This window comes from Uloborus diversus, chromosome 1 (genome assembly GCF_026930045.1).
Source record: "Uloborus diversus isolate 005 chromosome 1, Udiv.v.3.1, whole genome shotgun sequence".
NCBI lineage: Eukaryota > Metazoa > Arthropoda > Arachnida > Araneae > Uloboridae > Uloborus > Uloborus diversus.
Window position 1 is genome coordinate 124,915,392 of NC_072731.1, and position 21,769 is coordinate 124,937,160.

Genomic DNA, 21,769 nt, shown 5'->3' on the forward strand with positions numbered 1-21,769 from the left:
GCCTCAAATTGAAAGAACTAAGTTTTTCTTCATTTGATATTTGTTTGGAACTTCCAAGTTATATGCAGTAAAAGCTATAATCTTGTCAAGGAAATTTTAAACGCAATTCAAAGCCTTTATACGCAGGGCCGATCCTAGCAGGTGTGCAGAGTGTGCGCCGCACAAGGGCGGCCAAAACAAGGGGCGGCCGCAGGCCGCATCATATAGTTCCCATGATCAAGCAAAATTCCTCAGGAATTTCTCACAAGTTAACTTATTATAAGTAGAATAAATATGTTGATTTTTAAATGTTCAATTGTCAAAGTATGTGTCGATTTCCCGACAGCATAGCATAGTTAAAGAAAAATAGAATGTTAGGGAATATTGTGTTGGTTTATTGTCGTGTTAAGAGTAATATCTACTCTTAACACACATGCTTCATTTGGTTGCAAAGTTTGTGACAGAACCGGTAATCAGGCATTGATACAGGGGAGGGGAAAGGCCCCCCTCTGAAGCATGAAATGGTGCCGTCTAAAAGGAGCACGGAGGGCTTCCACTAATGTTTAACCCCCCCCCCCCCAGCTTTTACAGACCTAAACAATGAAGACATATTTTATTTATTTAAAATAAAAGCTATACTGATTAGATACTTTCGCAAGGGCCTTTGCCTCGGGAAGCAAATTTGAATGTAGCTCCGAAACGAAGATCCAAAAGGATGCCACGACCTCCTTGACGAAACTAAAGAAGGTTTAAAATTGCGTTTCTAGGACTTTACTTTCGGAAGATTTTGCTGGTTGAACCATCGATCTTAAGGACCCAATTAAGTCTCTGATTCACCTCTTCCAACTTAACTTAATCAAGCATAGCCTAAAAATTTCGTTTTTAGACGGTTCCGTGGAGTTACAGCTTTCTGCCTAAACTAGCCTGAAATTGACTTCAGTTTCAAAAACACAGTTCGTGAGGGCACACTGAACCCCCGCCCGCTGTTAATCCAATCGTTATCAAACAATGCTTAAAATACGATTTTGGGACTTATATTTCTAAAGAATTTCGGAGGAGAACTGCCAGGCTTATGTAATTTTTTACGGCGCTATAGGGCATATCCATCAATCGTCGAGAGGTGAGGTGGACAAAAGTCTATAGTTATATTTTTCAGATATTAATGTTGAAATACATCCGAAAGATCCGTAGAAGCTTCCCAGTTTTGTTAACGTCACCAAAGATATTATAAAATTGCGATTTTAGAAACATACGCTTAAGAGCTGCAAAATCCTTCCTTCCCAAAAATGGCCTATAATGGGTTTCAGTTCCGAAAAATATTCTGGTTCGGATATTTTCTCGTCTCATATATTGTTTTCAAATCTAGCCAAAAACGGGTTTTAGAAAAAATAGTGCCGAGAAATTACAGGAGGATAGCCGCCAGATCCCCTACGGTCAACAAAGACGGCCTAAATTTGCGTTTTAAACTTATATTTCGAAATCTTTCGATGGGAGACGACTGAATCTCCCCTCCCCTTTGCAACGTCAACAAAGGTAACCCAAAATTGCGGGTTTAAAATTTCAGTTTTGGAGATTTTTCTGGAAGAACGTCGATCCTTCCTAAGCTACGGTCTTAAAAAACATCTTGAAATTGAATTCAATTTTGAAAGAATTTTAGGAAAGAACTGCAACATTACTTTCACCTAAAGTCTCGAAAAAGTTCCTAAAATTGCGATATTTGACGTCAATTACGAAAATTTCTCCATGCACTTTGAATATACTTGACTCTCTTGTCCTTGTAACCAAACACAACTAAAGTTTAACTAAAAATATTTTTCATACGCTAATTTCGATAATTTTCTTGGAGCAATCCTCCTCCCCTGAACCCCTGACGCATCCCCCCACGCTTCCCCTTCTTCTGTCCCTTCTCTGATGTCATCGAAGAAAGACTAAAATGCGTTTTTACGACTAGTAAACCTTGGTATCTATTACTTTCTTCAAAGATATAAATTGTACCTAAGGAGCTTATTATAAAAAAAATTCTTCCTTTAAAAGATCATTCTCCTCCCCCCCCCCTTTTTTTAAATTCGCACTAGGCATAGAAATTTAAAGAAAAATTTACATAGACGTTAAAGATTAGTCAAAATATGCAAATTACTCTTGAGGGGCGGCACATTAGGTCTTTGCACATGGGCGGCCGACACCCTAGGATCGGCCTTGTTTATACGCGTGATAGGTAGCTATTTCATAGTCGGTAAGGAGAAAAAGTTAAATGATTTAAAATTTCTATCCGCTGTCAGTTCATATTTGTTAACAATGTGTGTTTTGACCCGCAAAATCCATCTCAATATCGGGTCGGCCCTCTAGGACATGTTTTTTTTTTTTTTTAATTTTTAGTTTAACATTCGTTTCTGTTATTGATTTGGGGTTTCTGTTGTTCTTCATTTTGGTTTTTCTCGGCATTCTTCAAAAAAAAAAGTGAAACTAAATTCTCTATTAACTGTTTGTAAAGGTTTTCTCGGCTCTGTTATTCTGTCGGTCGGAGTAAGTTGGGTGGAATAGGTCAGTGCTGCATTTATGCTGAAACAAAATGCGAAAAATTATTTCTAGCCTGCCCAATAGCAGCTTTACACTCTTGCTCCTGTATCCTACATTTACCAAGGAAGCTAGAAATAATTCTTCACATTCTATTTAGGCATTAATGCAGCGTTGACCCGTTCCTTCCAACTCTCCCTCACTTTTAACGGAGATTTCTTTAAAGAGTAAATCATAGTCTTGATTATATTTTCGCCGTAGATGACATTTTTTGAAGAAGCAGTGTTATTATTCTGACGGGAATACCTTCCGTAACAAATTGAACACTTGGATAGTTTAATTGGGTAAAACAAATTGAGATCCGTATCCGTGGATCTTGACGCTAATGATCCGGATCCGTGGATCTACTTTTTTAACGATCCGGCACTTCATTAGCTACGAGGCTCCTGCGCATTGCAAAATTGCAGTTGTATACGTTTGAAAAATCGCGTTCATAATCATGATCTCTAGTAATATATTTTGCTCCTTAGCTTGGGGCTTGAATTGAGTTGAGCCTAAGATTTTCCGTTAAAATCACAACGTTAAAATTTGGGAATGGGAATCCGAAATGAGTTAGTAAGTAATTTTATGTACTTAAAAATAGTTTAATTGGCTCTAAGAGATCTTTAAAAAACATTTTAAACGGACCTCGCGGAAATAGACCGGGATCCCGCGCCCTTTTTCGTTATTCGTTACTAACAAGCTAATTTTCCGTTTGTAGCTTCATTTTGTCCAGACGCCCAACATTAGCCAGTACAAAAATTTTGTAAGTGGTAGCTAACAGGGGTATTAAGGACATAGTTTGTTCATTTGGCGGTTATCAAATATTTATAACTAACTGTGTTATTTTTTATAATTCTCATATTAATTATCTAAATTAGCCGAAAAAAAAATTGTCCTACAAAATGCACGATTTGATCAAAGGTGTCCCACTTTTGCAACATGTACTATTTACGAAGACATGAAATATAATTACTAACCAGCTGAATTTTTTTTTGGTCAGTTAGTTAATATTTATATAATTTAAGACACACATTGTCCTACAAATTGCGTGGTATGCTTTCCTGGTCCGACACTCCAAAGTTGTAGTACAAATCTCAAATATAAAAATAATTACTATCAAGTTGAATCTTCGTGAGTAGTTTCGTTTCAATGAGACGCCCAACAGTTTCCTTTGCAAAAATGCTCGATTGTGGCAGGTATATAATATGTTGATTTGATGATAATAAAAAAATTATTACTAACTGGGTTTTATTTTTAAATTCTCAAAATAATTATTGATATTAGCCAAAAAAATATTTGTCCTACAAAATTCAAGATTTTATCAACGAGGTCCCCCCTTTCTAACATGTATCATTAACAAGGTCATGAAATATAATTACTAACCAGCTAAATTTTATTTGATCAGTTAGTTAATATTTATGTGATTTAACACCCACATTATCCTAGAAATTGCGTGGTACGTTTTGCCGATCCTCCAATGTAATTTGAAATTCATACAACTGAAAATAGATTCATTCACTACATTTTGCTATTGGAGTTCAGTTATATTAGTACGCATGCGTCACAATAAATAATCATAATCACAAATATTGTAATGTCGTACTACCGGAAAATTGGAATGACGGCATAATCGGGTATCATTTTTCTTGCTATAAAGAATTTCGAGTGAAATCAAAATATTTATATTATAAAAGATAAATCGATTGACTATTTTTTCATTTTATTTTTAAATATATGAAAAATAATTTATTAAGTAGAATTTTTCACGCAATTATGTAAAAAAAAAAAAAAAAAAAACTGGAGTATTTTCATGATAAAATTATTGCTATTTTTTTTAAACAATCAATTTCGTAAGTACATTATGCTTTACATATTTTTCTAAAAAATTTGGAGTGTAATGCATATAGTACAGTAAAATTAGGCTAAAAAATGGCCAAACCCAAACATCCAAAAAAAAAAAAGTCGAAACCTGTTGCAAATTACTTCTTACCCTTCCAGCAAAAAGGGGGTAAAAAGTCCCAGCACTTAGCGCTTCGGGTTTTGGGGGAAAGAGGAGGGCGAAAATCCTCTTTTTAAATAAAAATAATTTCTATTACTTAAAAAAAAAAACTTAAAACTCGCAGAAACCACACCCTATAATAGTAAAATAATAAACTCTCACAGAAAAACATTCTAATTAACTGGAGTGCACAGACAGACGGGGGGGGGGGTCCATAGCGCAAATTGCGTCATTGGAAATTTTAAGGCAGTTTTTTCAAGGGGTATTTCTTTCTTTTTTGAGGGCTTTTATTTTGGATGGATTCACATAGGAAAACGAAAATAACAATTATTGTAGGACTAGGGATATATACCTGTTTTCTCGTTGGACATTGCTTTATTTGGGCACGAAACACATTAGTCTATCACGTGATATTTGTGTCCTACGGTTAATAAAAAAAAATGGTCCTGTAGTATTGACAACTTTGGAGTGTCGGACCAGAAAAGCATACCACGCAATTTGTAGGACAATGTGTGTTTTAAATTATATAAACATTAACTAACTGACCAAAAAAAAAAAAAAAATTCAGCTGGTTAGTAATTATATTTCATGTCTTCGTAAATAGTACATGTTGCAAAAGTGGGACATCTTTGATCAAATCGTGCATTTTGTAGGACAATTTTTTTTCGGCTAATTTAGATAATTAATATGATAATTATAAAAAAAAACACACAGTTAGTTATAAATATTTGATAACCGCCAAATGAACAAACTATGTCCTTAATACCCCTGTTAGCTACCACTTACAAAATTTTTGTACTGGCTAATGTTGGGCGTCCACGACAAAATGAAGCTACTAACGGAAAATTAGCCTGTTAGTAATGAATAACGAAAAAGGGCGAGGTATCCCGGTCTAGAACTTTTTTTAATAAAAAAAGTTCTTATGAAGGGGGCACTTTTTACTTTTCGGGGCCTCTCCCAAAAACTGTCTGTATCCGCCCCTGCCTTTTAACTACTGTTTTATTTTATTGTTACTGCTAATAATTAAAAAGCGGAAGTGCAGTTTAACCGAAGCGCCAAACATCGAAGCATCGGATAAAGGGTGACCGAAGCTTCGGCTGCTTCTTTTCTTGAATTTTTTAGCCATGAATACTTGAATTCATAATAAATGCATGCAATATGATACTGTACTACAGATATTTTAATATGTATAGTGTCACAAAACATTTCCTGCTTACTGTCTTATTTTTAAACTAATTTCACTAAATCTTAACATTATACCTAATTTGAAATTTTTGAAGTCAAATTAAAATTGTTCTAGTTTATGTACATATATTTTTTCTTACTTTACTTATCTTTCAGAAAAAATTCTTTAAGTAAGAGAGTTAACGCATTTATTTTGGATCTAGCCCCGCTTAATTGAATATCGTCGGTTCCAAGAAATATTATTCGATAAAGCGGGTTATTTTACAGGGGTGATTGTGGTCCGGTATTTTACCGAATTTCCGGTATTTTCGGACGTATTTCCGGTATTTTTATGTCTGAAAATACCGGAATTATGATCTTTTTTTCGTTATGCTTTTATCTCCCTAACTCCGCAATTTATTTTAAATTATATAATACTCATCAAATATACCTGCAAGAGCCTTAAGATGGACAACTATCCCTTAAGATGGACAAATGTCAAGATAATTTGTATAACACCAGCTCAAAAGTAACTTCGTAATCCATTAAAAATTTAATTAAATGTGCACGCAATATTTTGACTCAGAACTATTTAAAACTATGGCAAAGGTGCACTTAAGTAATAGGGGCCAAAGATTACTCCCCCCCCCCGTTGAAACTTTCAGGTATTTTTTGATGTACTCACAATCACCCCTGATTTTAATATGCGGGAAAATTTTATTTAGCTTTCTAATTTGACAACATTTGTCTTAAAACATTATACTAATAATAAATAGATCGCTGCATAAAGAAATGTTATTGCTAAATTGTTTTTGATATAAGCTAAATTTAACAGCAAAATAGTTCAACAATTAGTACAATACATTACAAGTACGCAAGTACGCATAGAAATTATAAAAAGTAACCTACAGCTTGAGTTATGAAATCTTTGTTTTGGCACCTTTTTTCAGTACGTTATTTTTTGAAAAATTCCATAAATTGCTTGTACTCAAGATCTTTTTGGGAACACTTTTCTGACTTCCTTTTTTCCCTTCTCGTCTACCGTATCTTACATTTAATATTTATCAATTCCTCATCATCGCCTAAAAAGCGTATATTCATTTGCGTTATTTAATTTCATTATCGACTGCTTTTTTTTTGTAATGACAAAGACAAAAGAAATTTTTAAATTTCTTTCACTGTTCTTTTAAAAACATTAAAAACGTTTTCATGGACTATGGATGTTGTTTTTCACGCCTTCAACGACAATCAATGTTCTTGCTTAATTTCTTTCTAATTTATTCAAAATTTTTCCCAGCAAAATTATTTGCTAAAGCTGATTAATATTATTCGATTGTCCGGGGAAATTGTTGCATTAAGCGAGGATATTTAACATTGCGTCTACGTGGAAATATTCAGTTCCAGGAGATTTTGTACGTAAACGCGGGGTATTTGCATATCCGTTACCCGATTAAGCGGAGCTGACGTATTTATTTCGAAATAAAAAATAAAAAAAAATCACAAATAACTATTTTCTTTAAAGTGATAAAACGTGGATGTGCAAAGAATAATCTATTTCTTCATATTTTGCTTTATAAAATATAAATAATAAAAGTTCATTTTCAATTAACTATTTTTTTGCTTAATTCGTAGGATGTTTTATAATCCAGGACTATTTTTAATAATCTTGAACAATCTCTACGGGAAAATATTTTATGGAAGAAGCCGAAAAAAGTCCCCCCCCCCCCATTTTTTTACTTAAAAGAAAAAAGTTCTCTTGAGACTCTTTTTAAAAATGTTTTAAAAGATTATCCTTACCTCCCCTTATCCTTACAGCCAAATAGTCTATTTTAAAATAAGCAAATGCTACGTACTTATTTACTTCGAATATAGAGGTTAAACTTATTTTTCTCCAAAAACGTTCAAGTTAAAAGAATATGCAATTAATTTCTGGACAATTTCTGGTTCCAAGTGTTCAATACTTACAATCAATTTAACTAAATGTACTTATCTACTTTATTTCATTGTATGGCATAATTGCGTAAACTAAAAGGGACACTATTTTATATAATTACAATTGTAAAATGAAACTCACAACATAAATCTTTATTTATTTCAACATAATATAGCTGCTGAAGCGGCAGAATCACTTCTCATGATTCGGCCAGGACGATGCTGTGGAGAAATAGCCGAAACTTCGTACCATGTCTATTTATAGTAATAATTATTTTTCATTGTTTTTGAACCGGAATTAGTATGCAAGCATTATGACATAGAAAGTACGCTAAGAAATCGTCTTAAAGTTCTGTATCGGAAAATAATTTTAGCGAGAAAGACTATTGAAAGTTGAGAAAATGATCGCATGAAAGCACCCTATTATTTACTATTATTTACGACTAGCTTCACACTTATAAGACACCTTCCAAGAATTTTCCGGAGAACCGGACGCTCTTTCGAAAGGAGTGCAACAATTTGGCGTGTTATCTTTCCCTTGGCGAATGCTTTCCGCGGGGATTTACAATTGTTTTCGTGACCAGTAATGGCGGACATACGGATTTGTACTGAACCTGCTTTTTAAGTTTCTTTCCCTGCACAAAGGAAGTTCCATACAATAGTTGCTCTGACAGCTCACCTGTCATCCTTATCAGCAAGGGGAAGAGTTTGGATGTAGCCCTTTTGATGCATATTTATAATTACAGTAGAACCTCGTTTATTTTGCCCCCGTTTATCCAGATCTCCGGCTTATCCAGATCAAATTTTTAAAGTTAAAAAATATATTTACTGAAATGTTATAATTCTAAATTATGGTAGCCGGAACGAAACTCAATGCACCAAATATTTGCTCTTTATTTTGATTAAATACACAACTCCTGCCAGGGGCGGATCCAGACTATGGATTTGGGAGGGGAACTTTTTTAGCAGTTTATATGTTTATGGGGGATGGGGGATATGAAATTACTCATTAAAAAATAACCGTAGAAATTGAGTTTTACAACTTATTCTCTTTTAACGCTTCTTACAAAAAACATTTTTGCTTTAAAAATTCTGCAAGTATAATTTTCAGAAAATATTCAGAAAAGCTGTTATTTTCATTGTTATATTTATATTTTTTAGTCCTAAAATTTTCGCCAACTGATTAAGGGGGTCCGGGGACAAATTTTGAAATTATTAGCCCTAAGAACGCAGTTTTAGATCGCATCTGATGGTGTTACGGGGAGGAAAGATTCGATGGGGCTTTCTGCTGAAATTTTAGAAATTGAAGTTTTAAAAACGCGATTATAGGCGATATTTGTTGACGGTAAGGTAAGAGACGGGACTTTTGGGGGCTGCCCTAGATCGATTTTGTTTTTGTAAAATAGATCGAAATCGATTACCCCACCGCCCAATTTTTCAAAATTAAAGATCCCAAACCCAGGTACAGACTAACTTTGATAATGTTATAAGCAATGAGGTTCTGGGGTTCTTACCAAAAAATATTTCGAAATTGAAATCCTATTAAACGAAGTTTTTAAGCGATATTTGGTGACGAAGAATTTAAATGCTCTCCCCCTTAAAATTTTTCAAAATTGTAATTTTTTCATTTTTAGATCTCTTACGAAAGCATTCGAGCCCTTGTCCGGAAATTTTTCGTAATTGATGTCTTAAAAACGTGACTGCAGACCATATTTGGTAACATTAGGATTTCGGCAATTTTTCAAATTTGAAGCTTCAAAAAAGCAACATTAAACGACTCTCGATGTCTTTAGAATGCGAGGTATTTGGTAGTTTTCTCCGGGAATTTTTTTAGAATTCAAGCCCCGAAAACGAGATTTGAGACACTATTTAAAGGTTTCGGCGGGGTAAAGGGGGCTTCCCAATTATGAAGATTTTCTTATTTTTAGACCGACTAGGAAAAAGAAAAAAAAAATGGTGGTGATATAATTGACTGATCAGTAAACTGCAACGATTGAAAATTTTTATTTCAAGGTTCTTTTCCAAAGAAATTTAGATTTTTTCGCGTCATTCTTTTTTCAACTTATTAAAATAACTTCGTTTTTCCAAGGTCCGTTCTATTATTCTCTTTAATTGTAAGAAATGGCTTTGAGAAACATTCTAATCAGCATTCTAGGGTGGTCCCTCATCCCCTCTGGTTGCGCCACTAAATTGTAGAAGCTTTAAATTTTTTGAACTCTACACCAAATGAATACAAAAGACAGTTTAAACAGGTTTGTGTTCAAAAAGACTTATTTTGAAAGATTACTGGAAAACAGATGCAAAAAAGCAAGTACGAAAATTTGGGAGACTGGGAATAGCTCTAAAGTCGATAAATTGAACTACTACTGGGAAGCTGTACTGTGCCATATCGATGAGCCTTTCAGTACGATGAAAAATATTTACTCAGTCCCCAAACTCGATTTTTTATGTAAACTTCTCATAGTCTTATAACCTATGACATAAGCATTTAATTTTTATATTTTTCTATAATTGTCTTTAAATTTCTCCATGGCCGGATCTTCAACTTTTCAGAACCGAAGCAAAACCTAAATCCTGCCAACCTTTACCCACCTTCGTTGAAATTTTATATCGAGGTTCAATGAGAAAACAACAGAAATAGTGTAAATTTACATCTTCCTAGAAGTTGTCTCACGGCAACTGGGGGGGGGGGGGGGTGACAAAGAGTATCGACTATGTAAAAAAAGTAAGCCAAGGGTATTGGCTTGCTGCTGCCTAGATCCGGCAGTGCTATTCCTGTATTCACACAAGTAATAGGCACGAATTCATTTATTAAGCAATTCCTGTTTCTCTGTATCAAAGCATGTATCAAATAGTGAAAACAAAGTGTCAACAATGAGATGTTCTCGTTTTAGTTTAGTGTCAACTCCAACCCAATGTCTTTTTTTTTTATTAAAAAAAATGTGCATTCGTTTTATTAATCTAATTTTATTGCATTATAATGGGGGACTAGTTGGTACAGTTATCACTTATTAAATGCTCTTCTTAGTATGAATTCCCTCCAAGCTATGTTAACAAACAGAAAATATAATCTTTAAAATGTCAACTACTGGTGGTTTTACCTTACTCTGTTTTCTGAACAGTTTTTGGTTTACTTGTTGGGATTTTATGTTTTGGAAAAAGACATTTCCCAGTTCCCTCTTTGGATCCGCTTTTGCAATTCTCTCCTCGCTTTTCACCGCGCTTTTCTGCAAGTTCAATTTCTATAAATAGAAGGATTTTCCTGCACTCGATTCTAAAAGTTTTTAGGTACTTATGAGATTGGGGGGGGGGGGGGTACATTCCTCCAGTTCCCCTCGGTGGATTCGCTTCTGCTATTGTCTAATTGCTTTTCCTGGAGCCTTTCGTCAAGTTCTAAAAAAACAGTAAAAATAATAATAATGTACGTTGTTCTTTGAACAGTTTTAGGATCACTTGGGATTCTTTTTTATTTTATTTTTTTGAGGGAAGAGGAGAACATTCCTCAGTTTCCCTCCTTGGATCCGCTTTTGCAATTCTCTCTTCGCTTTTCCTCTGCGCCTTTCTTCAAGTTCAAGTTCTATAAAACAGAATTTTCCTGCTCTCTGTTCTAGAACTTTTTAGAAAGGTACAGCACATGAGATTTTGGGGGAAGGCAAACATTTCTCCGATTCCCCTCCGTGGATCCGCTTCCGCTATTGTCTAATCACTTTTCGAAGCCTTTCGTCAAGCTCTAAAAAACAGAAAAAAAAAAAAAAAATCCTGTACTTTGTTTTCTGAACAGTTTTAGGATTACTTGGGATTTTATTTTTTTGAAGGGGGAGGAGAACATTCCCCAGTTCCCCTCCTTGAATCCGCTCTTGCAATTCTCTCTTAACTTTTCCTTGCGCTTTTCTTCAAGTTCTATAAAACAGAAGAATTTTGCTGTACTCTGTTGTGAAAATGTTTAGGTGCACGTGAGATTTTGGGGGGAGGGGAACATTCCCCCATTTCCCCCCATGGATCTGCCATCCGCCTCTGCTATTGCCTGATCGTTTTTCCTGGAGCCTATTTTCAAGTTCAAGTTCTATAAAACAATACCTTCCTATTCTCTGTTCTAAAACCTTTTAGGTGTACATGATATGTTGGGGGGGGGGGACATTCCTCCAGTTCCCCTCCGTGGATCCGCTTCTGCTGTTTTCTAATCACTTTTCCTGAAGCTTTTCTTCAAGTTCAAGTTCAATAAAATAGAAGAATTTTCCCGCACTTTGTTGTGAAAATTTTTAGGTACATAGGATTTGGAGGCGGCATTCCCTCAGTTCCCCTCCGTTGATCTGCTTCTGCTGTTGTCTAATTGCTTTTCCCGATATCTAAGTTCACGTTTTAAAAACGGGAAAAAAATTCTGTACTCCTGTTTCCTGAACTGTTTTAGGCACACTTGGAATTTTTTTTGAGGAGGGGGGGGGGACATTCCCACAGTTCTCCTATTTGAATCTGCTTTTGCAATTCTCTCCTCGCTTTTCCTGGCGCTTTTCTTGAAGTTCAAGTTTTAAAAAACAGAAGAATTGTGCTGCATTTTGTTCTGAAAATTTTTAGGTACACTTGGGATTTTGGAGGGGGAACGTTCCCCCAGTTCCCCTCCCGTGGATCCGCGCCTGACTCCTGCATAGGACGTGCAATAAATTATAGTCATCTAATAAACAACATGGCACATTTGGAGTGTCATTCCTACACCACAGCAGCTGAACTATAAATGATTAAGTGTTTGCGAGAAACAATCCTATGTAATTTTGTTACAGAGTTTTTTGCTGTTATAAAATATAAGTCTGCTTATTTACGAATGTGTTTTACAAATGTGTTAACCGGATTACGAACGGATTTTCGTTATCCGGATTGCCTTTGGTCTCCGCTAGGTCGGAAAAATGAAGTTATACTGTAAATGAAAATGACCTGAACGGAAGCGCACTGAAAACATATAATATTTAATATTTTTAAGATATGGGTGTTTTTTTTTTTTTTTTTTTTTTAAGTTAACAGAAAGAGTTTTGATCTCAAGCACATTAGGTTTCTGTTTTTCTATTAACTGTTTCTCACATGTATACTATATACCAGAGTTGGGGGACGTATAAAAATTAGCTCTTGTAATAATTAATATTTAACTGTACAGATTGCGAAAATTTAAAATGTGTTGCGCATAAAATTATTAAGATAGAGTTTAAATAAGATAATCTGTCCTTTTGAACTACAGTAAGATGTCAGCTTAAAGTCAGGATACGCCAAGTATAGTAATATTCAATTAATTTCAAGTGAGAAACAAAAACAAACAACCTACTAAATTTTTTTTATCGGGTTTTAAATTATTTCACGCATTATTGCGATATGTTGCTATTTTGTAGTTGAATGTTGTTATTTTTCTTGCGAATTTCTTCATAGTATATTAAAATACTAAAAAATAAATAACTGAAACTCTTTGTTTTATTGAAGTGATAATTTTTAATTTATTTTTTTAAAGCAATATTGCAACAAGTTGTGAATTACTCTCTTGTGGAAATGGAAAAATATTTTTCCTTGAATAACTCAGTACGTAAAATAATAAATAAAATACTTAATGATTTTCACCCCCTATCGCTGTTTTAAAAAAAACAATACAGTGATAAAGCTACATAAAAACTTATAATTACGTAAAAGTCGCATTTATAAGGCTTATGGCATTATAGGCAGCGGACTCCTTTATCACTGCCTAATTCAAATATGACTTCCAATGGTGAAACGGTTCAAAAATGATACCGAATGGAGTGTTATTTATCTATTTGTTCTACTGGTTAAAGAGTACTACATCACGGTGTAACGAAAAGTTACATTACAAGACATGTATAAATTGCAAATGCATTTTGTGTAAAATTCGTTCTTGGCTCATATTAGGCAGTGAGAAGCAAAGGGATGTAAGTGGACATTTTCAAGTTTTGAGTAAAACGCATATAGCCTATGTAAGCTTTCATTATTTTTTTTTCTAAATCATGCTGTACAGCAGCACCTACCAGGGCTACTAGTACTATCTCTTGCCCCAAGACAGAGGAGGGGTTCACCTACCATGTGTACTGGTTATCTATAAATTTTTAATTTTGCCACTTGCATCCCTTTGCTTCTCACTGCCTCAAATATAACCGTCTTCTCCGCGATTCTGCTCCATTTACGTTGAAATTTGATAGTTAGAATTAAATTTAAGATTTATTTAAGATCTTAATTTTAGGTTTAAGTTCTTGTTTATTGTATATAGTTTACCATGTGGTGCGTTTAGCCCAATATAATATTTTGCCCTGCATATACTGGAGCTTAAACACCCTCTTTTTAGTTTGTAGTTTAATTTTTTGGTCTTTTGACCATATTTATTGAATCCTTCACGGCTGATGAGCTCTTGATTCAACCTTTCAACGTTTTCTATAAATTGCTGCTTGTATTTTTCTTTTTCTCATCATTATTATTTTTAAAAAGAAGTTCCGTCTAAAACTAAACGAGCCAACTTTCCCGTATACCCATACTGCTTTCTAGTACCTGATCAATATTCTCAAATGTAGCTAATATCGCAAATTCTAGGAATAAAATATTCCTCACTCAATTAGATGCGTAAAAAAATAAATAAATAAACGAACAAATAAAATAGCAGCACAATTTTCCATTAAAAAAAAAATTCTTTAACAGCTTTCAAAACGAAAAAATAATAATTAAAATTAATAAGCTTTTTGAAATAAATACATTATATTTAAAAAAAGCGTTTCTTTTTCCCCTGCACCCAAAAATAATTTTTTAAATGAATTAATGCACTTACCAAAATAAATAAAAACAATAAAATGTCAACTTAAAGAAATAATTTTCACTGTCAAAAAAAAAAAAAAAAAAAAGTCGTCTGCGCATAATTTTATGTAGAAACATAAATGTCTTCGAGTTTATCCGCCGAAAACTGAATACCTAAATTAAAACTTTAGCGTGAAAATAAAAACAAGTCATATTAACAATAATTATTTCACAGTTAAAACCATAGCTGTGGAGTCGGAGTCAATCTCATTTTGGGATAAAGGAGTCGGAGTCGAATATCCAAGAAACGGAGTCAGTCATTTGTCCTCCGTGTATAAATTTTTGCCAAAGCTACGAAGTCAGAGTCGAAGTTGGGAAGTCGGAGTCGGGGCCTTAAAATGATTCTATCTAGAAGGGAGTCGTTAACGAGAAACCAGTCAGAAAACCAGTTTTTCGCCGTGCGTGACGTCACTTTCCGTGACGCACCCTCCCTACCATGAAGCTATCCTAAACGTCTTGCTGCCGACTTTAGCTGCCGAGAAGGACCATTCTCGTTTTCACCCGGGTGGCAGGTCAGGGTGGCGACAGGATTGGCGAAAAAAAGTTCCCTGACTTTTCCCTGATTTACATTTTACCATGGATAATGGTTTTCTTCCTTTACCCTACCTGAAAACCATAGCATATTAAATAAAATGCAGTGATTAAAACATTTTAAGCTCTTAATTAAAAAAATATATTTTGAAAATAAGCTTCTTTTTTTTAGTAAAAATAGTACATTAAATTATCTACGAAGAAATATTATACGAAATCTAAAACAAATACTTAACTTCCAGTAACCTGTTAACATAAGAATTCTAAGAAATTGTTAAAACCACTCTTAAAGACATATCTAATCATGATAAAACTGAAAAAGTTTATTTGGAAATAATTTTGAACTGAATTTTCAAGCAGCATAATTGTTGCTGCGAGAATAACAAGTAATTGTGAAAGTATAGAAGTAATGAATTACTTAGTATTATTTTACTTAAGTAAATAATGGACATATTTATGTAAAACAAATTGGAACCTTTAAACAACCAGTCATATTGAGCTATTCTCTAATCAAGAACTTAGGTTTTAATGAAAGAATACAGCATTTTAACCATTAAAAAATAGTAAAAATATTTACTTATATACACAACTCAATTTCAAATGATCTAATTATTAGTCAAAAAATCTTTTGTAACAAACATTGAAATGTAAAAAAAAAACAATAATTAATTTTAAAGTTTATAGTATATAACTTGGTTTTAAAATAAAAGAATATTAAAGTCGAAAAAAAAAACCCTTCGTATAATCTAAAGCGACAGCAAATAATAAGATGGTTAAAAAAAAGTTGATTTTCATTTAACATTCAATTTTGGGAATTAAATTGAAACTGCTAAGTAAAATACCTTTTAAGCTCTTAGCAGTATCAATTTAAAAAAAAAAAAGATTTTTTCTTGAAATCGTGATTACAGTACGCTGGCTACTTCAATACAATGAGTAAAGGCGATGGAGCTAAGTCTTTACTGGCGGTTTCCTCTTTGCTTGTAGGGTTGTTTATTTTACGTAGCATGGAACGCCTGGCAGAAAAATTCAAACTACGTAAAATAATTAACTTTACTGACACAGAAGCTTAGGAAGTTCATCCTGTGGTTAATAACTTAAGATTCAATACTTTGACCTTAAGGGGAAAAAAAATGCACAAACATGTGTCAGTGTATAATCGCACCTCACTAATTTTATTATTTTAACAAATAATTGGCGGAAAATGCATAGGAAAAAAGGTATTTAATTTTGCAAAGCAAAAAAAAAAATTTTTTTTTTCTTCATTTGATCAATTTTCCCTGAATTTTTATTATTTTTTCGAAATTCCCTGATTTTTCCCTGATCAATAAAGTTCTCTGATTTTTCCCTGATCTCCCTGATTTCCCTGATCTGTCGCCACCCTGCAGGTGGTGAGTTGGCTTTCGCGGGAGGTGAGAAGTGCTTCCTAGTCAAGATGGCGGTGGCAAGAGAAGCGGTGGCTGTTTACACTTGCGTATAGTGATGGAAATTTTACAATTGTGGGATTTCTAATGCTCGTAATTTTGCAAGAGGAAGAGTCTAGGAAATATTACAGCCAAGTTACTTTTGATAATAGTAATATTATTATAGGAACATGGTTTTCATTAAACACTGACGCATTGTTTAAATCGGTTAGTAATTTAAATTAAATATCTTCGGTTTCAAAATATTATGAACATGTTTTTCGTTATAAAGTGGTACGAACATGTTTTTCTTAGGCTCATTCCCCGAATATGGATGTTTTTCAATGAACATTAATTATGATGAGGGCAAATAGATACACTTTTTAACAATTTCGATCGCGAGAAATGACTCATTTCTTGGTTTACATATTGGTGTTTCCGCCTTTAAATTACATGTTTTGATAGTTTTGACATGCATATTGCTGGATTCAATTTTGCGACATTAAGCAACGTTGCTCTACAGATAGACGTTTTCTAATAACTGAGAATATTTTTACAGACCCCCCCCCCCTTTTTTTTTGTACATATAATTTTGTCTTAAAAAATAGTAGGGGGTCATTTTAATAGAACCTCAAGATCCTCAGAAATTTTTCACCAACCAAATATCTTTTAATTTTACATTTCATAAAATATCAAGCTTTATTTTTCGAATTAAATTGCATTCAGTTTTTTTTTCCGCAGTAAGTTTACGCATTGTTTTGTTGTAACATCAGTACAAAATCAACGTGAAACGCTTTTCATGTAATTAAATAAAAGAAATAAAGTTTAAAACCCACAGCACTTTTCATGTTAAGTTACAAGTTATACACTATTCTAGCCAAATTGATTTGCTGGACCACTGTTTTTTCATTAGAAGTAATGAGAAAGGGCATTGTAGTCCACTCAAAACGATCGTTTTTGAATTCCGCAGCTTTATTATTTATCCATTATTCTTCAAATTTGCATTAAATAAAAAAAAGCTTTTTTTCTTTTAAATATATTTTACTATGTCTATTTGAAAGCCCCTGATTGAGTAGATGGGAGTAAAGGCTATAACAGTAGCCTGACTAGTTCCCACCACTCAGAAAAGAGCTTAATTTAGGGCCAGTTTATAACATAAGATAGAATTAACAAAAAATAAATGCATAATCATACAAAGAACACATCAACATAAGCAATGCAATAAAGTACGTCCAATTTTATAATTGACCCAGATATACTATTACAATTATGCTACTTTATCCTAAATTGACTGCAGTAGAATTGAGTATAAAATTTTTTAGCCTTTTCTTAAACAAATTTCGATTATTAATGGTTTTTAAAAAATTGGGTAAGGTGTCCACAATCTTGGTCCGTAAGAGCTAATGCCATAAAACAATAGATTTGTTTTTGCGTTAATAGGTATAATGTTTTCACGGTTTCTAGTGGGGTAATAATGAACCAAAAAGATTCTGTCAAATGGTTCTTAAAAGCCCTTTTTTTTGCTTTTCAAAGATAATCAAGAGAGAGTCCATCGTTTATTTTTTCAAAAATATACCAATTACTTACAGGTTTTTTTTTAAAATTATTTAACAGATTCCACCTAAATATCTGGCTCATGAAAGTTCATGCCAAAAGATAATTCTTTGGTGTACACGAAGATTAACAATCGCTAATTTCAAACCAAAGCAACCGTGCTTCGCAAACGCAAATCTGCATTACTAATTTTACGATACATAACCGTAAGGATGAGACTACATTATCAACAATTTAGGGAGGGGGGGATAATCTTAAAACTAGACCATTGACAAATTTTATTCGGTTACTTACCGTGAAAAGGTTTTGAAAGCTGATGTATAATAAACAAAAGGCAAACAAAAAGGCACTTGGCATTTTAAAGTATTCTTTCGAAGGAATATTTTTAAAAGAAAAAAATAAGCCAAAAATAAAATTAATAAAATGCGTAAACACAAAAGAAAAAAAAAGTTAAAAAAGAAGTTGGTTATGACATAACAAGAAATGTATCTGCCAATTTGTTTGGCCATTAGGTAACTCCTCGGATCCCGAAACGCCGTGGAATTAGAAGTTGCGGATCCCCATTGCTGTGGATGAAAAAACTCAATAAGTACGGGAAACCGCAAATGCCGTGGGAAACGGAGTTGCAAGCCTCTTTTGCCGTTGGAAAAAAGAACCCCAGTCCGACTGAAGAGATTCCTTTCCCGCGTCACGAGTAGTTCTCGGAACGCTGGAAAAAGAGACAAAATACTCACTCGATACAATGGTGGTAAGAGCAAATGGGAGGAACCGACTATTTTCTCGGTTGTTCTCGCTTCTCGTGAGGGAGAAAACGTCGTAACCAGAATGGGCCGTTACTTACGTTGTAGGGCCCTCGGAGTCAGGTGCCCCTAAATTCTCGGAGTCGGAGTCTGGAGTTTGTCGTCAGGAGCTATTTCCAACAAAATTTGTTTGAAGTAAATCCGCCTTCATGTACGGAATCTGCATAGACTTTCAGTTTCCCCGTAGACGCTAATGTTAAGGGATTTGAACTGTTCAAAATTGAACGGAAAATTGTTCAAATCAAAAAAATATTTTATATACAAGTTTTTCATCTAAAACTTTTTCCTACAAAGTTTGAAGCAAATTCGCCTCACAGTTCGGAATTGCCTTGAATTTTGCCGCAGGGGCTAATGTTAAGTTTTGTTGAACTGTTCAAAATTGAACAAAAAATAAAAAAATAAATAAACATAGGAATAAGTTGTCCTCGCCGAAACTTTTCGAACAAAAAAAAAAAAATTCTTCGATTCGGACTATTCACTCAAAAGTTATTGGGAGGGGGGGGGGTCAGACAGACAGACCGACAGACATTTTTCCCCATCTCAATAACCTACTTTCCAATTTTTAGATATTTATTTAATTATTTTTCTTATTTTCCACTTATTTTTTGTTTTTTGTAATATTTTCAAGCTGCATTAATCCCTCTTTCATCCTTTTTTCGTCTTTTTCTGACTATTACTGGGAAAGTAGGCTAAAAATTGTTCAAAACTTGTTAATTGGTTTGTGTATTTTATATATTTACTTGGCTTTTCAGTTTTGCTGCGTTGCGCATCTATGGGCTTTTGGTTTGGTCTATTCAATATTCTTCACTTGTATTATAATTATAATAATAATTATATATATATTATTATGTATTTCAAAGGTGAAATTTTTTTGAGTCCTACCCTCCCGTTTGGTTCCAATACGTTAGAAAATTAGTAGGACAAAATTTTATAGCATTTGAATAATATTTAGAGGTAGCTCAAAGCCGATGAAGTTTGCATCATTGCTGAATATAAGTAAATTGACAAAGGACAAAACTAATCACAAATATGATTGCTTTTCCACTAAAAGAAATTAACTGCATTGTAAAATTGCTACTAAATATGTACACAGTTTCAACATTTCACTGGCCATGAAATATATTCTGTAAATACAGAATTTTTTTTTGTAAAATGTAGCATTAAATGTAATTTTGCTCAATTCTTTGTAAGTTGACAAAGTGTTGTGCTTTGACTGAAAAAGCATCAATACTGGCAAAAACAATAGCACCTGTTTTACTAGTACAAAATAATTAAGAAATAATTCTGGAATGTTAACACCACATTATACAATTGATTATTAGTGCAAATTTTTAATAAATGCACAGTTTCCATACTTCTGCACCAAAATTACTTCTCTGTAAGAGATTCTAGGACTGCTGGGAGTTTATTCATAAGGGTAAATGCATTACAAGGCTCAATAATGAGGAAAATAAACTTATCTAAAGGGCTATAAAATACAATCTGTTAAAAATTTGCTGTATGACTCGAGATGATTATCGAGAATTTCTTGAACTGATTTTAATGGTTCAGCATAAAACTCCTTTCGTAGAATCTGAATTATTGCACCTAGAGCTAAGCACTATACATAATGGATGTTAAAAATCATGTACTGTTTTGAAATACAAGTGTTTAGCCACTAGTTCACCATCGATTATGTAGAAAATATTGGATTTCAAAAGATTTGGTATATTTGCAGAATGTCTTTATTTAAAACCTAGGGTCAAACTATTTCTATACTTCAGAATGCAATATGTAATGATTTTAATTTGATGAAATATAAATTTCATAGTTGCAATACAAAAATATTGATGAAGAAGTAAATAAAATTGCATGGCTTTTTTTCACAATCAAGTGATACACTCGAATATAAGACATTTGGTAAAGCTGTTCAAGAAGTCAAAGAAAAAATATTGCTGCAAAGTACCTGAGATTATGCCCAAAAATCTCATGAAATTTGAGGACTTCCTAACTGATCCTAAATGATCAGCTTCATTAACTGAAAAAAAAAAGAATTTAACTGATACATTTTATCCTGCAAAACTTGGGAGATCAAACAAATCTGCAAGTTTTGGGAGAATTATCTTCACAAAGCACCAATATTCATTGGAGTAAGCCAGTAAATAATAATCTTGCAGAAAAGAATAAATATATGTTATAAAAGATTTTAATGGAAAAATAATAACCATTGAAGATCAATTTCAATTCTTGTTGCAGGTTGTCGAAAAATATTGCCGCGCTTATACCGATAGCAAAAAAATAGTTTGGTAGGTACTAGCACAATCACATCCATAATCATTTAAATGTAATTGTTGTATAATTTTCAATGTACAAAATGCTAAAGATTTAAATGAAATATAGTTGTATTGCTTTTTTTCAGCCTTTTTCTTCTCTTATGCATTTATTACTTAAAATCAATTATTAATCAAACTTTGAGGATGTTGAGCTACCTCTAAAAGTTAAAATTATGAGTTGAAACTTCACAGTTATTAATTTTTACATAAGTGGAACCCAAATGGGAGGGTAGGACCAGTAAAAATCAGAAATTTTTAAAAAAGGACCTTTTTTGGACCACCATAATATATTTATATATATAGGGAGCGTGTATTTTCTCTGTAATGTAAGTGAGGGGCCCTGGTGTTGACGTTATGAAGTTTCTCGGGGATTTTTTTTTTTTTTGCTTTGTTTGTTTTGTATGGAGGGGGGGGGGGGGGGGGGCGCCGAAACGAGGTCTTGCCCCTGTTCGAAAATGACCTAGTTACGTCCCTGAACTGCACTGCTCGGACTATAACTACAGCTGTGTCCCAAAGTTGTTGACCCCGTCGCGAAAAAAGTTATTGACCTCTAAACTTGGCCATTTTAAAAAAGTGATCGACTTTGAGATCGTTTAACTACTAAAACCAAGAGAAACGAAAGCTATTTTATGTTTTTCTTAGTACTACGAGGCGTATTTTTAAAGTTAGTTCCGTTTTGACATAAAAAAAGAACGAGTACAGATAGAGCAAAGA

At 33.5% G+C, this 21,769-nt stretch overlaps 1 protein-coding gene across 4 annotated transcripts in view; it reads right to left on the minus strand.

Annotated features, from left to right (window-relative positions):
- LOC129231825 (uncharacterized) overlaps positions 1-21,769 on the minus strand; it is a 78,061-nt gene that overhangs the window by 17,011 nt on the left and 39,281 nt on the right. The window lies entirely within an intron of this gene.